Source organism: Magallana gigas, chromosome 1 (genome assembly GCF_963853765.1).
Source record: "Magallana gigas chromosome 1, xbMagGiga1.1, whole genome shotgun sequence".
Classification (NCBI taxonomy): domain Eukaryota; kingdom Metazoa; phylum Mollusca; class Bivalvia; order Ostreida; family Ostreidae; genus Magallana; species Magallana gigas.
In genome coordinates, this window is record NC_088853.1 from 38450504 (window position 1) to 38466403 (window position 15900).

The 15900-nt window shown below is 31.5% G+C and overlaps 1 long non-coding RNA gene across 2 annotated transcripts; it reads right to left on the reverse strand.

Annotated features, from left to right (window-relative positions):
* Window positions 1–657: 657 nt before the first annotated feature.
* On the reverse strand, window positions 658–13394 carry LOC136270133 (uncharacterized). 2 transcript variants are annotated; one of them, XR_010707844.1, is made up of 8 exons: window positions 13294–13394; window positions 11309–11416; window positions 8840–8992; window positions 8474–8593; window positions 7711–7746; window positions 7135–7278; window positions 3966–4023; window positions 658–2704 (listed from the first exon to the last, which is right to left on the reverse strand). It is a non-coding gene; the product is annotated as an uncharacterized lncRNA (long non-coding RNA). The 2 variants fall into 2 exon arrangements; XR_010707843.1 differs by having other exon boundaries at window positions 7135–7329.
* Window positions 13395–15900: the final 2506 nt, after the last annotated feature.

Consider the following 15900-nt stretch of genomic DNA (forward strand, 5'->3'; position numbering starts at 1 on the left):
TAAGTCACAGACTTGGCCATGCTTTGTTGGGTAATACCCTATAAGTCACAGACTTGTCCGTGTTTTGTTAGGTAATACCCTATAAGTCACAGACTTGCCCATGCTTTGTTGGGTAATACCTTATAAGTCACAGACTTGTCCATGTTTTGTTGGGTAATACCCTATAAGTCACAGACTTGTCCATGTTTTGTTGGGCAATACCCTATAAGTCACAGACTTGTCCATTATTTGTTTTGTTATACTTTATAAGTCTTTCAGCTCTCTATGCTTTCCTGGGTATTGTTCTTATAATAACCCAATAAATAAAACAATAAGTAAAACACTGTCACTGTTTTTAGGGGTAAATACCTATACTAGTATCCATTACCCATTAAGTCACAGCCTTGTCCATGCTTTTGGGGGTTTATTCCTGATTACATTTACCCAACAAAGCATATGGAAAATTTTGTGGCTTACTGGGTAATACAGAAATGTGCAATTTTAGCCAACAAAGTAATCCAGGGAAACATCTGAGTTAATTAAAGTACTATCTTTGCAACATGTATACAATACCGCAATTTTTGCAATGATCTAAATGTAATTTTCGCGACCACTTTTATATCTTAATTTTTTAAATTCATAGAAATAATATCCTGTATTCTTTTTTTTTTAGAAACTTTTCAAATGGCAAGAAATGACTGACGCAAATTAAAAATACATATTACATATCTCTCCCAGTTTCGCAAATTTTGTGACACGTAAAAAAAAACCTTTTATAAATTCTCCCTCACTACGCTCGTCCAAATATAAAATAATATTAAAGTGCTTAATGAATAAAAACAACAAGTGTTACATAGGTACGCTGTTCGCTAGCGCTAATTTATTTTACACAAAAACACATTAACAACCATCTGTCAGCCCAAAATCAACACTTTCCATGTCATAAGCCATTTTACCCTTACATCGCAACAGTGTTCGGACCTATGCACACATCATCACTGCTGACAAGACTTAGTACTTGGAAATAATTATTAATTGTGTTGTAATGTATTCAAAAGCATTGTTTTTCACAGAAACTTATTTATAAATACCTTGAAAATAGTCAGATTTTAAATGGTACGAACAATTTAGATATTTTTTGTAGTCGTATGTATTCCTTCACCAAAGTTCAAAATTGCTGGGATGTAACTTTGAAGATATATTTCAATTACTGATACATAATGCATGGCAGAGTTTGATGGAGTTAAATAATTTCTTGAAATTTACACAAATGCATGTACACAAATTATACTGAAACAAATTTATCAAATCTTACAGAAAGATTGTCAGACATCTTACATGTATGGTTAAGAAGATCAAACAGACAATTTATTAGACCTTTAAACTAGCATAATATTCAGCTCGCATACAAACATGCAGAGAAAGTTTAAATAATCAACAGTTATTGTCTGACTCATATAAAATACACATCGAAAAATTTTCAAAAAATGTTCATATCGGCATACTGGTACAGTTTGGCTTTTTTTCTTAAAACAGTGACAAAGATTTTTGTATGTGAGGAATTACAATTCACATACTGTTACTCATCATAAACTTTGAAAATCTTAACATGATCAATAATTTCAATACTATATATACTGGTATTACAATGCATATGCATGATGTTCTTTTCTATGAGCACACACATATATTACTAACAATTTCATCAAAGTTATATGTACACTAAAACAACTCAATCAAAAGTGCAAATCTTAGCAAATTTATTACTTTTTAACTCTTTTAAGGTCATTCCATATTTATTCTTTATGGTCTCCTATATCCTTTTCCACAATATTCTTCCTCACTTTTAGTTACATTCTGTAAGTCTTGGGCACATTTTCATTCATGGGAGTGTATTTGATGTGCAACAGTCTGAAAAATATCCCCTTACTTCCTTTTTCTCTTGTTTGACCATTTACTCTTGTTGATATATATAATATATAATATAAAAATATCGAATGTTTTTCCTGTATCAACATTCTGTATTGAAGAAAATTGTAAATGTTTATCTTCATAACCACCCTCTAATGTCATGACCTACACAATGAACAAGAATAGTTATTGTTTAGGGGTGGAAATCCCATTTTTTTTTAAAGATATTTGGTCATCATTTCAAGTTTATGGGGGTTGAGATAATCAATTGTACAATTAATCTGCAAAATTAAGATATCCCTATATTCAAAACTGTTGGGAGGAGTTATTTGCACAAAAGATGTACCCTATAAGCAATTGACTAGTTCAAAAGTGAGTATTTTTTGCAAAAATTTACAAAAGTTAAAATCCTAGCAATAATGCATATCTCGATTATATATACAATTGATCTGCAAAACAAAAAACCTTTATATCTTGAAAACTGTATGAGTTGTCCAGACAAAGGGGGTACCCTTTTGGCAGCCACCCGTCATTTCACCACTTCAATTACCAGATTTTTCGGATGGTAAACCCCATTAAATGCTTTCTAACACTAGCTGTGTATTTTTCCTGCAATGCTCGCTACCTTCGTATCCACATGAAACGCCTGAGTATAGTCCACAGATGCATTTTTCATAAGCGGTAATGTAAATGTTCCTGTTCATAGCTCCAGCCCTATTTTTCGTTCAGCAACGAGGGACCTCTTGAATGAAAGCTCATCAAATTGCCTCTTTTCTGTTAAAGTTTTATGGTGTGAAGTCTGTACTGAAAAACTCTGAAAATTGAAAGTAAAAGTAGGGAATTTCACAGTTTTGGAAAGGGTGTACGTCAAACAATTTCAATTCTTTCCTTCAAATGATTATTTAATTATGACACTATGTTTTAAAATTGCAAATCCTTTTTTCTAACATGTGTCAAGCATTCCGATTTCAAATGTCCCAATAAATGTATATACACTCTGCAATTTAGCAACTATTTTGCTTAAAGGAAACACTCTCTTGTCCTACCGATTCTAAAAATAGTTAGAGGTATATACCCAATATGAAATAGTCATTGTGGTTATTTACAATTCTAAGCTTATACATATTCATTCCAGACACCATACAGAACCATGATTCCAAATTGGGAAAAAATCAATACATAATTATGGATTTTGCAGCATTGAGACACATGCATTAAATCTGAACAAAATTGTCCAGTCAAAATTTAATTAAACAACATCTAGTTCATTAGCATTCGATGTTCTTAAAAACATATATTGAGGAAACTTTTATCTCAAAGATAAAAATACATGTAAAACATAAACATTCAAAATTTTACCAAATTTATTTTGTTCATAATCTAATGAAAAAACTCAATTATGTCTGATTTTATAAAATTTTTATCGCACAAATAATGAGTTTTTCTTTAGTTACAAAAAAGGAATTGTTTTCAAACACCATATGAAGAGGTAAAATAGAAAAGTATAAGAATTTTCCTATCCATCAATGAACATGTATTACATATAGGTATTGGTCTGTAAATAAAAAAGTTATAAGACTATATATTGTCAAACCCTTAGTTCAGTTTTTGCTCCATTTTGATGCTAGCTTGAGATTACCTCACCTATATGACATCATAAAGATGTCATAGTGATGAATTATTTTTACTCATGTAAGTGTAATATTTGCTGTACTTTATTTAACCTTAGTTTCAGAAGAAATGCACCATTACTTAACCAATTAAAGATACATGTATGTCATAAGGAAAAGGAACTTGCTAATAAGGAGGTTTCTTTTACTCTTCTATATGATAACCATGGTAACATTTATAGAAAAACATATCCTATGGCAAAGAGTCAGTTAACTAGAGTTTAAAATCTAGAAGAATAAAAAATACCCACTAAGTCTGTGACATATGTATAATCAATATAAAGTTTCCCAGTACTTATCTGCATGTCAAATACTGAGTATATAATATAGTTTTTACAGGTTCCTTCTTTCAAACTTGGACAAGTGTAATTAGACATCATTGTTACAAAAAATTGTTTTACTTACATCTAGTGTGTCTCATTGATGTGGTTTAATCTTTGATGAAGTTCAATTTACAAGGTATCTAAAATGAAATGTTTTGAATTTACAAATTTGCATTTTCATGAGAGAGAGAGAGAGAGAGAGAGAGAGAGAGAGAGATCAGCTAGACAACAAACAACTACATCTTCATACATTTGTACAACCTAAAGACCATTACCAACACCCCCCCCTTCAAACATTCAATATCAACCCCCACCCCCAACATAAAATGATTACAGATAATTTCATTCAATACTTTGATTATGATTAACAAGGATAGGTTTTATGGATTTAGTACTAAGCAACATGGTAGGCTTTTACATATATTAAAGTGTGCATACGTACATCTACGTAGTCATAACACATACGAAACAGATTTGTTTGCGCAAGTTTAATGCACATCTATAATCATAAACATAGAATTGGAACGTACCAGGCATTAAATGCAACTCTCTTACAATGCAAACTAATATTACAGACCCTGAAACGGGCTACTGCACCAGTTGCACGGTTCGGTTCGGTACACTTTTTGAACAGCATGGTTCGCTTCTTGCACGGTACGATTTGCTAAAAATAGCTGCATCCTTTGTGAATGGTTTGCGTGTTTTATTAATGAGGCAGGCGTGGCCTGAGCGCTTTGATTTTTCTCAATATAATTTTCTTTAGTTTTTGTCTGATTGACTTCAGCAAGGTGGTAATTATGACAAGCCTTTTTTCTTTCTTTATATAATATATAATAAATGTATTTCAATCTAATTAAAATCAGAACTGCCATCCATTATCTCGTTTTTGATACATTGCATAAAACGTGTACTCACTGAAAACAGGGAAGCTGAGGGTAGTTTTAATTTTGATTAGTCTGTTAATATTCTTACATGTATTTAATTTTAGATATATGCAATTATTAGAATAGATTAAAAGAAGTTTGACTTTAATCCGACATGTGTTTGTTACATGTAATTCAGTGATCTGGCGATAACAAGCATATCTTAAAATTATTATTTCTATACATGTATTGAAGTCATTAAATATTTCAAATCCATTTAAAATTGCTATGAAAAATAGCCCAGACTTTTCCCGATATTTCTTTAATTTCCTTCTCGCTGTCTTACTTTTCGGCTAGTTGTTATATTTACAAGTATCTTTCTATTTCTTTATTCATAATTCTTATGATCACTCTTTATTGCATTCTGATGCCGATCAAATTCCCCTGGTGAATAGACAATGTAAAAATACACGCAATTTAAACAACTTAAAATAAACAATGAATTTCAGTTTAGAAATCTTGAAAGTAACTGTTTTAAAGTTTTTCGACACAGATTTTTATTCATTTGAATAGTGATTCTATGATTTTCTGCATTTGTTCGTATACACAGATCACACCTACATGTAAGCCGTAATCGCTTCTCTTACCTGAAATAATACCGCGTGTATAGTCAAAATATGACTATTAGTTTTTGTTATCCAGTTAAACTATACAAGTACATGTACCATATTTCTTACGATAAATTATCATGTACACAACTGGATACACACAATAATTTAATAGCTTTTAGTGGTGATATTTATCATTTTGTTGGACAAGTGTCCGCTTTTCACTGTATGCATGCGATTTAGCTGATATTTTACAAATGCTGGCTAACCTGTTTATATTTCATGTACCTTTTACTCAAGTACTTGTTGTAAACAGGACATGGAAAACTTCACGGCAATCAACAACTGAATGTTAAAAGTGATAAATATATCAAGAATTTATCTATAGTCTGTCCCAAGTTATATTGCTTCCATCAATTGTTGATGATTTTTAATAAAAACACACATACATGTGAAAGAAATACAATTGAAATCGATGAAAGGGAATATATTCAAGATATCTTCATTGAAGAATTATCCCTTTCCATTCAGAAAAATTCACCAGAATGAAAACAGATTCCTTACGGAGATCTATAATGGAGAATGTTTACATCTTTTCTCCATTCGGAATGCAATCGGAATACATCGCGCAATTTTTTAACGTTATCATCCGGGCTTATTAATGGCTGTTGCAATGCAAAATCTCTGTAGACTTTCAATTTCGGGATGTGCATTGAAACCTGAAGTGGTAGAGGGGGCGTTTCAAAACAGATAATCTGGACATTTTTTATATTAGTGAATGAACTTAGTTTGACCACAAAGGTATTTACTATTATTGAAATATCAAGCAAAAAGTGGTGGAAGCAAAAACTCAGGACAGAGTATAATAACAAAAAAAAAAAAAAAAAAAATACGACAGCGATGGATATAAACTCTCATGCACATGAGTTATAACTATGAACTCGGAAGGAAATGGTTGTTGAATAATTGCAAATAGGAGCACTCTTTAAAATGAGGATTTAAGAAAGTAAACATAAAACTAAAACGTTTTCATTCGATACTTTTCTTCTACATGTAGCTATGAAGGAGGAGCCAAGTAGCACGCGGCGCATGGCGTGATCTGCTATACTTAAACTGATTGAGAGGCGAAGCACGTGGGGTCCTGAAATAAAATCCCGCTCAAAAGACCGAATATAAAAACCTAAAGTAAACAATGGTTTAGTGATAAAACTTCAATTTAAGTAATATAATTACACAAGCTCTCTCTCTCTCTCTCTCTCTCTCTCTCTCTCGGTAACGGTACGGTTCGTTTTGTGAACTGTTGGGTTCGCTTTATGAACGGTACGTTTTGTTTTGTGAACGGTACGGTTTGTTTCTTGCATAGAACGGTACGGTTCGTTTTAAAGGTGTTGTAGCATGTTTCAGGGTCTGTAGATAGCTAGACACAGCTTAAATGAAGTATTTTCCTTCATTAGAAAATTTCAACTTCTCTACATTTACTTTTACTTACTTAAATACGATATTTTGTTATTTTTTTAAATAAAAAAAACTCAAAATAAATTACTTTCACGACAAAATCAGAATTTCTTTAATTCATTAAATTGGTTTTCTGAAAATCCCAAAGGGGATTGGGGGTGGGGGGGGTGGGGTGTGTGTGTGTGTGATGAATTTTTTATAGAATGAGTTATCTAAATGATCGAACTTGTTGGAAATTTAGGTTGTTTACATAATTGAGAAGATGTACAACAGAAAAATGCATGTTTATCATAATAATTGCAAATAAACATGGAATATACCTTACCAGCATGGAGCTCAATATTGGTATTAGTCCACTAATGCATTTCCATAAGCGGTAATGTAAATGTTCCTGTGCATAGCTCCAGTCCTATTTTTCGTTCAGCAACAAGGGACCTCTTGAATGAAAGCTCATCAAATTGCCTCTTTTCTGTTAAAATTTCGTAATGTGAAGTCATATTCGTTTTCCGGCAAAATGTGTCTGTATTGAAAATGCAATGTTGTGAATTTCACAGTTTTGGAAAGGGTGCAGTACATCAATTTCAATTCTTTCCTTCAAATGATAATTTATGACACTAGCTTTTAAAATTGCTAATCCTCTTTTCTGACACGTATCAAGCATTCTGATTTAAAATGTCCCAATAAATGCATCTACACTCTGCAAGTATAGGAACTATTTTGCTTAAAGGCACTACGTTCTTGTCCTACCGATTCTAAAAATAGTTGGAGGGATATACCGACCTAAGAAAGCATTTCAATGTTAAAATATAACCTTACTGGGCAAGAAGGACTGTATTTTTTTTCCCTTATATCAAACATGTCAAATATCGTGATCACTATATAGTTTAAAAAATTATCTTACGTCTCTCATAAAGGTCAGGTAGACTGCTTGCTATTTCTGCAATTGATAAAAAAAATACATTGATTAAATATTGAAATAAAATTTAATTTCTATTTAAATAACATAGATGATATCCCACACAAGCATGGGAATTTGTACATTTATATGATACAACGCTTCAGGTACATGACCTTTATATATTCATTACAAATTGTTTTATTTTATATCAAATCAGGGAGTGGATGTATACTGTAGTGCATCGTATCTCTCTCTTTGCTAATTTTTTTAGGTCAATTTTCACTTTAACTATTATCACTGTCCCAAATAAGAATTTTCAGATAATTCAATTTCTTGTTTTATGCATGCATCATCTATTTATACAGACACAGAATTGTTAACACAATCTGTTCATGGTTCACAAATTAACGTACAAGCTTAGAGTACATGTACTACAGATAAGTAGTGGTATAAAAATGTATGTAATTTAATACTAATTTATATACATACATAATTATTTATTTGCATATCTTAATTTAAATTTTCAGATCCAAGGTAACTGCCCGATGATTAACCCGCCCTACACTTTTCAGATTTGCCCATATAATACATTATATCATAAATAAAATTCATAGGAAAAACCTTTGCCCTTCTGAAAGTTAACTAAAACTTGACTGAATGGCACAGCTTTACCAGAAACCTTTCTGAACCTTTCAGTTTACAAAGAGCAGTTTTCTCTTGTAATTATTTTTAAACATAGGAACCCATACATATTTAATGCACATACCTTGCCCCTGGCCTCAACAAGGTCTTGGGTGTCCAAGGTTTCTTTTCCAGAGTTGAAAGGTCTGCATGCAGTGATTTTTCTATGCTGCTAACCTAAACTCTGTTTACAAAAACTTTCAATCTACAAATTAGAATTAATATTTATGTGTGTGTGTGTTTCAAATGACTGCTAGCATTCTTTTATCATTGTCTACAGCTGACACTTCACAATGAATTATAAAATTTTTCTTTGTCTCCAATAGAAATAATGCAATATAATAAGTTAACAAATTACAATAAAAGTCTCAAAAAAAACTTAACAAATTGTTTGACAGGTACAAGATAATATAATTATATACATACATAATTATACAAGTGTTGTACATACCTTTTAAACTGTGAATCCAGGGCTCCAATTTTGCCTTTTTAACTGTGAATCCAGGGCTCCAATTTTGCCTTTTAAACTGTGAATCCAGGGCTCCAATTTTGCTCTTTGTCCAGATGTCAGGATAGCTCTGATCATCATCATCATGATGTGATTCTACAACAACAAAGAAATATTTCAGATTTTTTATAAAGTTATAACACAGGCACTTGACCTTATGTAATTTTCTTGTAATAAAAAAATACTCTAATAATACACAATTAAGGTACACCTCGCCGCCATTTTTGGTTTTTTTTTAGGACAGTCATACCTGCAAAAATTTCGGTGGAAATTCATTGATAAAGTTAATTTGCATCTTCAAATGGTCGTTCGTCATCTATATAAGCTTCAACTAATTCAACCAAATCAATGCATTTTATCTGTCAACAATGAAAATGACCCCTCATCCTGCATCTACTGCTTTAGATATGGGATGGATGGTTAAACAGAGGACAGATCAGTTGACATTTTAATGTCATACTTAGGGTAATCCCTTCCAAAAAAAAGCAATGATATGTACAGATACCAACAATTCAAAAGGCGTTGATTTTGAATCAAGTAAAAACCATGGAAGTGGATATAAATACTGGCATTCGCAAAATTCTATGTATCAAATCAAAGTAGTGAAGTACTGACGGGAGTTGATTTTATCGATTATCATTTATCTTCAAATCAACTTATCTTGCGTGGCAATTAGTTTCTAGTCTGTATTTAAATTACGCACTTTTTTATAATATGAATTTTAATTAGACTTTTCGGACAAGAATTTAGAGAAACCCCATATGAATCATGTTGTGTTATATTTAAAGATAGATTTCAAACTATGTATTAGTCATCGAGACAATTCTAAAAATTATATGGATCCAAGCACTATTGATATTGAACTCCAGTCTCGTTCAACCAGACGCTCAGCTGTCTCCGTTAATCTCCGACAAGCATTTACGGAGATAACCGAGCGTCTGGTTGAACGAGACTATATTAAACTCTGGCGTAGGAATACATGAGACTACATAAATATCTAAATTGTTCGTATTATATAAAATCTTACTATTTTCAAAGTGTTTATAGATAAGTTTCCTTGAAAAAACAATGCTTCAGCATAAATTACATCGAATTTTTCTATTATATTCAAGAACTAAGACTTGTCAGCGGTTTAAAATCAACTCCCAAAAATGATTTATATATACAAACATGTTTCATATTCAGGTTTGGTATTTGATCGATTCGAGTCAAGTTCCCAATAATGTTAAAAATCCATAAACATATTTTTGCCACAAGGTCATCAAATGAAAAACGTTTAATTGATGTATTAAAGGGGCATTCTCACGATTTTCGCCATTTTTTTTTCCCGTTATTGATATTTACAATATCCTTCAGTAAAGCATTTCTAATAGTCAACCAAAATTTGATTGTCAGTTATCGAGCAAGATATTGAACTCAAAATAAACAAAGCTCAGGTCTTGCTTTTGTTTACATATTACAATTTCGACAAGAGAATTCCAAGTTTAGAGCTAAAATGAATGTGATAAGCTCTATAGGAATTGTTTTTTTTATGTTCAAAACGAATTAGCAATTAAAAAAATCAGCTTGAAAAAGACTTTTTACCTTTATACAATGATTCATTTTGATGTGCATCCTGCGTAAAATATGCACAAATTTCGCCCAGGATGCATTATTTCATTATAAGTGCATCCCAAAGGGCACATCAAATTTGGAAAAAACACATTTTCTCGCTAAGGAATTCCAGAACATTGATTGTTCTTTTTTTTACCTATTTACTAGACCCCCAATATGTTCCGAAGAAAAAATGGCACACTACAAAAGCGGAAATATCATTGGTCAACACTTTATGATTAACCAATGAGAATCAATGAAACATAACTTTACGGCGGGGAAATTGATGTCAATCATGATATCACTGAATAAAACAAAATCTCTCCCGAACCAGAATATATTAACCAATAAAATTATAATTAAGGGAGTTAATGTAAATTTAATAACAACAAAGAGGTTCATGATGAACGCTGATCCAGAACACGATATAAATGGTAGTCGACATAAAGAAACAGATAAAACTTGGAAAGGTCTTAGTGAAAGCACTTCGCCTGTCTCCTAGTATGGTCATTTAGAGTTTAATTAAATGTATATGAAAGACTGCAAAATCAAGAGGATCAAAAACAGTTTTATGATTGAGGTTCAGGCTTAAAATCAGACTGAAGTGTATGTTATAAATAAATTAATCCAAGCTATTAGATGGCAGCAAATGTACCTTAATTGTGTATTTTTAGGTATAGGGTATATTTTTTTTATTATGAAAAAGATATATTACATCATGCAGGTGCCTGTGAGGTACAATCATACTACATATACATCATAAAAAATGTACATACATTACACAAATGTTGTACATACATTATGTATGTGTTGACTTACCATTAAAAAGCTCATCCAGCCTTAATTGACTTCTACTTCCAGGTGCTAAATTGAAAGGGTCATCATCACATGATTCTGTTAAATAAAAAGGGTCATCATCACATGATTCTACAAAAAACAAAGAAAAAGTATATGTATATGACCTAGAGGTTAGCTTATTTGTTCATTTTGGGGTCCAAAGAGGTCCATACAACTTTCCTTATACTGCACCCAATATTATATACATATAGCCATTAGGTTTCTAAAGATCCAATACCAATGAGAGGTAAATATCGGTAGCTCGAACAAGGAATATCTTGAATACCCTGCTTATGTTGAAGTCTACCGCCGGTCCCGAACGTTTTTTCTATATAAATGTTTTTAAAAACACCTGATATCTCGAATATGGTACATATTTTCGAATACCCTGCTTATGTAAGGTATATTGAAGGGCTGAAACGCTAATTTTACCTGATTTATCTCAAATTGGAGTCATTTATTTTTAACAGCTGCCCTAATTTAACATGATTGCATGGTATCATTACTTCACACGCCTGCCCACGGCAATATTTACACCTTTCAAAACTATTGTAGCTCAATCATGTGAGACGTAGTTTATTAAGATGGCTGCTTGTGTGTTATGGGCATTTAAGGTGTTGTGGGGCACATCTTTTATCAAAAGCTTTTTTTGGGGTTAAATATTGTAAAATTTGAAAATTCTAAACCGGTGAAAGTATTCTAATTATAAATAATAATTATAATTAATAAATTTATTTGAATCCACAGTAGGTAATATCAACAGATGTCCCATCCCATACCACCTTTATACACATCTATAAAATTTAGATTAAACACAGCCATGATTATCGCAAATGTGTTTAATAAAACACACGTACTGTATACGGACATATTGAATACACAGCTTGTGAAGTGACTATGATTTATCATACATGTGAAATGTTTCCACTTTTCAATATAATTACTAGATATGAAGACTGATGAGTACAATAAATTAATATAAAATACATTAGCTTCACAAACACAAAAAATACAAAAATATACTGTGTGTATTAGCTAGATAATAAAAATTATATGTGTTATTTGTTAAATTTCAAGCCGTATATTTCATTTCATACGTGATAAATTTCAGTAATTACATGGTAAGTGCTTCATCCCATTGCAAGTTGTAAACTGTCGAGTGACAAAAATTTTAAGTCATATTTAAAACGAAACATTGATTTAATAATGAAAATTTTTAAGTCATATTTAAAATGAAACATTCATTTAATAATTTATATAAGAATGGAAGTAATCAGAAAGCCACTATAGATATCTTGAACCCCTGGATACATGTATCTCGAAATTTTGTTGAAGTCACCTCAAGTTCAAGATACCGATGTTAAACCTGTATTTTTAATCTATTACCATTTACAATTTTCCCGAAATGTTTCTATGTTAGACCCCAAGAAGTGGTTATATAGCTGATTTGGAACAGCTAAAGAAATTTAATCATTGAAACAATGTCAATTTTTAAGACAAAAAGTTAATTAAACAATTAATCACTATGAGATTTTTGTCATAATTTATTTTGCTGTTTTGAATGCACAAATAAGGCATTTAAAATGATTATTCGAAATGATTGTCAGTTGTTAAGTTTTATGCAAGATAGTTCACTGTGACACAATTTAAGGCTTTGTAATGTAAATAAGGATTGTGCAATGATTTTGTTTACATACATTAAAGACCAGTTTTAAAACTGAAATCAATGTGTAAAACGATTGGAGATGAAAATTTATGCTAAAAACACTCGCAGATAGAAAAAATCTTCTTGAAGGAAAGTTTTACAATAAAACTTCTTTACAAACACAAGAAACATTGACAAACTTGTTGGGTACTTAGACTAATTCTTCCATATCAGTAGTATTGTTTATGATTAAAATAGATTTTGTCAATATCTTTAAAAATATGAAAAGAAAAGAAATATATAAGACTTTAAAATAACTTACATTCTTATCCAGATAGCAATAAGGCCTTGAATGAGTTTTCTCTAGTCCCAGGTGATATGTTCATCTAGCATCTGTTTCAGTAGCCATTGCTACTTTCTGATTGGATAATCTTATCACATGTCACAGTATCATAAGTATTGCTTAAAGGTGGCTTAAAGAAAGCGTAAAGATGGCTTAAAGGCAGCTTAAAGACTATCTTTAAGCCACCTTTAAGCCACCTTTAAGGACAACTTATATGTCCTTAATGTCCAAACTTCTTTAAGCCACCTTTAAGCCACCTTTAAGCTACCTTTAAGCCACCTTTAAGCCATTAAAAAAAATTTAATTCAATATTGTGCTTAATTTCCAACAAAATGTATTAACTTTATGAAAGAAAAGGTATTAAAACGGTTTTTGTTCTAGAAAGAAAAATGAAAAAAAACACAAAAAAACCGGCCACGGCGAGAATTGAACCCGGGACCCTTAGTTTACTATCATCACCACACATCCTCTGCGCCACGGCAACTTACATATAAATGAGCGTTTTTATATCCTATATATCAGTGGATATTGAATCACTGTATTGAATGTGTTTACTTGAAAAGATTTTGACAAACCATTCAGTTTGTAACAATCAATTATATCTAATTTATAAATTACATGCATGCATGTATTTAGAATGAAATACGGAACTTGGTCTTCAGTGAACAAAAATATATTATACCTAAATGGAAACCGTTAGGTTCACTATAGTAGGCTTTCTTAGTTAATAAATTTAAACCGAGTAGATACGTTCATCTAATTTATAGCTATAAAAATGTAAGAAAGAAAATGAAATAATTTCTTTTATTAAATGCATTGATACTATTAGGGTATTTGTTCAATTTCCCGCAATTTCCCGGTTTTCATGATCGCGGCGCCGTTCCAATATGTTTAAATATTTACATGTAATTGTATGTACATGTACATGATTTTTAAACTATCAATTCTATAACAAACAAAATTACCAATTACCGGTGACGTATTTACTGCATGTGGCAATTGCAAATGACTTGTACATACAATTGTATGATGTGCCAGGCCGGGTATATTTGACATATTTACCCTTATACATATATTTAAATAATCAACCCCTATTTATGATCACCGGTACATTAATTAATTAGCCTCAAGATTTTACTCTTACATACATGTATCGTTAATTTGTAGACGTAACATCTTTGAAACCCAGAGCTAGGAAATAATACTTTGAAAATGAATTACAAATGTAGATTAACTTTTATTCACTAGACTTATCGTATACTCGTACATACTAAGATTCAATGCCTTTAGAAACCCTGACGTGCACCTGGGCACACGACACACCTGTTGTGTATATCTTGTATATTCTGTGTTAGTTCCAGGGGTTTTCTTAAGTTGGAAAAACAATAGACTTTAATTAGATATACACAAACGAACAAAACTATGTCTAGACAAACAAAGCAGTAATATCCTGCCCGATATAACAAAGGCAGTTGAGAGTCTTTTCATCTTTAACATGTATCTAGCAGATCTAGAGTTAGAAATAATGAAAATTGAAAAAAAAATACAAACCTTAAACCGATTAACAAATTAAATCATGCATTTTTTGGTTCATTATCTTTATTTTGTTTAATACCCGGATGAACTGAGAGAGAGAGAGAGAGAGAGAGAGAGAGAGAGAGAGAGAGATTTTTCACCGATTAATTTATAATAGGAAACAAACATACTTTAATTAGTTTTATGCACATATTAAGATACAGAGACTGCGCTCATACCTACAATAATTTTGAAACCCCCAAAAAATTATAAAGATTTTTATAACGGCAATCTGTGTCCATCAGAGCGGTGCTGATGATAGCGATCTGTGTTTAATGGAGCGACGATTAAAACCGCCTGGAACACCCCCCCTTTCTTTGGAAATTATATTATCACTCGGATGACCCCCTTGCCATCTCTATAAAAGAGCTTAAATTGCATTTAATATATATTTTTATTGTTCAGCTTGATCAATATTGACTTAAAGGCCACTTAAAGACAGTGTAAAGGCAGTGTAAAGAGAGCGTAAATGCCACTTAAAGATGCTTAAAGGTGGCTTAAAGGTAGCTTAAAGAAGTTTGGACATTAAGGACCTATAAGCACTTGCTTAAAGGTGCCCGTCTCTATGTGACAGTATTGACAGTTGACTTCTGGACAGGGAATGGAGCAGTTAGATCCGTAATATCCTGTTTCCGGACATCCTGTACATTAACAATTATTTATAACACAATTTTTGTTTTAATTATTTTTATATATTCTTAATGAATTAAGATGCAAGAGGCGTCCATTTACGTGACTGTGTATATTGGTATGTTTGAAAGTTCATCAATACAAATTCCAATCCAACCAGAAACATATTGCAACTTTATGACAAAACAGTTAGATCCTTAACACCCTGTTGTTTGAACACCTTTAAAGAAAAAGCTAAATGATTTTTAAAAAAATATATTTCTTGCAATGATCTTCAATTTCAATTGAGTACCATGCGTTTTATTTACATGAACAGGAAGTATTGAAGTTTATATTTGAATTTGTAAGGAAACTTCAGATGCTTTTTAGGTGATTGTGTGA